The following is a 2,460-nucleotide window of genomic DNA, read 5'->3' as shown; positions in this document are numbered from 1 at the left end:
GTGTGTGTGGTTATGGCAAAGCCTCGAGGGCTATCAGCCTAAGGGGAGGGATGCCTTCGTGGAGGACTTTCTAAGGGAAACTGGCTCGTATACACGTTACACATGGGGAAAACCACGAAAACGCCCATGCAGCCAGCCCGTTCACGGGATTAGAACCTCGAACCGAACTACCAGTGTTCAGCGACTTTACCGCTCGGCCGCTGGTGGGCCCTTCTACCTTAAAGAAAGAGGAAAAGTTAGGCTATTGCCGTCACCTCTGCTGCTTAAGCGTCTGCTCCTAGAATTATTGCTGGTTCGCGTGGCTCAATTGCATTTACTTGCTGCCACTGTTTTCGACGGGGGTTTAAGAAACAGGAATTATTCTAGCTCTGTAGTTTAGTTCGACGATTTGTACATATCTTCAAATCTTTAGCTAGTTCTTTGATTTCAGTTACCGCCCAAGCAGAGGCTTAGTTTGTTAGCGTCGAGTTGACGCACTGTAAATTTTATAAATAAAGGGTGCTTTTAACTCTTCTTCAGCCCACCAGCGGCCGAGCGGTACAGACGCTGAACACTGGTAGTTCGGTCCGAGGTTCGAATCCCGCGAACGGGCTGGCTGCATGGGCGTTTTCGTGGTTTTCCCCATGTGTAACGTGTATACGAGTCAGTTTCCCTTAGAAAGTCCTCCACGAATGCATCCCTCCCTTTAGGCAGATAGCCCTCGTGTGCTTTGCCATAATTGAGTAATCCAATCCATTTAACTCTTCTTCTGTGCAGTTACTAACTACTCTTACAGTTTTCACACAGGAGTGAATCCAGTGGACTCTACAAGATGAAAACAAATTATTTGCGTTGTAATTAAATCAAAGTTTAGTACTTGTGTGTGAACGGGGCTCAGGGCCTGTTAGATGTAGAATTTAACATTTTGAATCAGGTCTTTGAGGACCTTTGTTCAAGTCTGCTAAATTCTGACCACGGGTAACTGTAGGGATTTATATTTATTCTGAATAACCAGTTAAGTTCATGCTTTCTTTCCTATAAGCCTTCCTTCTCCTAATAGTCAATGTCGGAATATTTAAATTTGGTCGCGCGAGTGAAGAAATGCAAATTCTAACATTACGAGACAAAGTTTAAATACTGAGTTCTAGAAGGGAATGTTAGAGAGAGTGGGAAAGCATTGTACCTTTGTAGTGTGAGCTTCTGGTTATGCATTTAATTGCTGGTTAAAGTGGCATAAATGCTATTACTTTGCTGCCACTAGACTTCGACGCCGTTTTAGGTAACAGGATTATCTGAGCCTTGGGGATAGTTCTACTGTTCTATTAATATCTTTGAATTTTAGTTTAGTTCTTGTTAGTTGAGTCATCTCCCGAGTGAGGCGTAGTTTGTTAGCGTCAAGTAGACGCATTGTGAATTTTTAAAGATTCTAATAAAGAATTCTTTTAACCCTTTTTCTGTCTAGTTTCTGCACTTATATCGGCAGTTACACGCATAGTTAAACAACTAGCCATTACACTGTAATCCTAATCCATACCTGTAGACAAATTCTTCTTTAATCCAAATTGCTCAGCTGGGCGTCATTCCTAATTGGGAATAATCCTTGTATACATTAATCTTTACAGTACTTTCACCAGAATAGGAATCAAGCTAAGAAAGTGACAGTTTTCTGTTACACTTAAATTCTTTGGGATTTAATGATGAAAATGACATTGCATTCTATCAGGCTTTTGGTAAATGTAAAATGTACGAAATGGCATTAAGAGTCCTTGCAAGTTTAGTAATGGGATTTTGGATTCAATTCTTCAGCATCTTGCTGGTGGCATTATCCTAGCCGGAGAAAGTGAGGGGTCTTCAGCCTGCTTATGATAGAATCCGTTTCATGAGAATTGTTAACTCGTATAATTGGATGACAGCTGGAGATATCATCTGTTTGTCAAAAAAATTTTCAATTTTCTGTTTAAATTAATTCTTCATTGTATGAAAAATTATTGGGCATGAATTATTTTGGGAAATAGACAGTGAAGAACTCTTTTTTACCTCTATAGATGTAAATACGTTCACTGCCTGTGCGCATAAGTGTATTATAGCGTATCATACTATAAGCGCATTATATTTCTTATTCCTTATACGTCTAAGAAAAGAGAGGCGATTTTGTTGTTGTATGGTTGGCGTTTGGATGAAAGTTTTGATGTGTACATCAGAAGGTTTATTTTAATTTTGATCTTTGTGTTTGAAGTGCGGTGCAGCAATTAATATAATTAACTCTTAGATTTGATAATAACCAGAATTTCTCATGGGTGTCGATCATGGGTGTCAAATTTGTCTGCTTAATAAAGATAGTCTTAGTATATGCTTAAAACATTGAGTTGGTGTTATTAGTCGAATAATCAGCGAATAATTGTCTTCAGGGAGCCTATGCTAATTTCATTGAACTTGTCTGCATTAAAGGAGACGCCAGTTAGTGACCTTGATGGCCTTTTA

The sequence above is a fragment of the Stegodyphus dumicola genome, chromosome X2 (assembly GCF_044657685.1).
Source record: "Stegodyphus dumicola isolate Sdum_Otavi_A_Nest chromosome X2, ASM4465768v1".
Lineage (NCBI taxonomy): Eukaryota > Metazoa > Arthropoda > Arachnida > Araneae > Eresidae > Stegodyphus > Stegodyphus dumicola.
The sequence above is the reverse complement of the archived record's forward strand: the minus strand, read 5'-3'. Positions refer to the sequence as shown.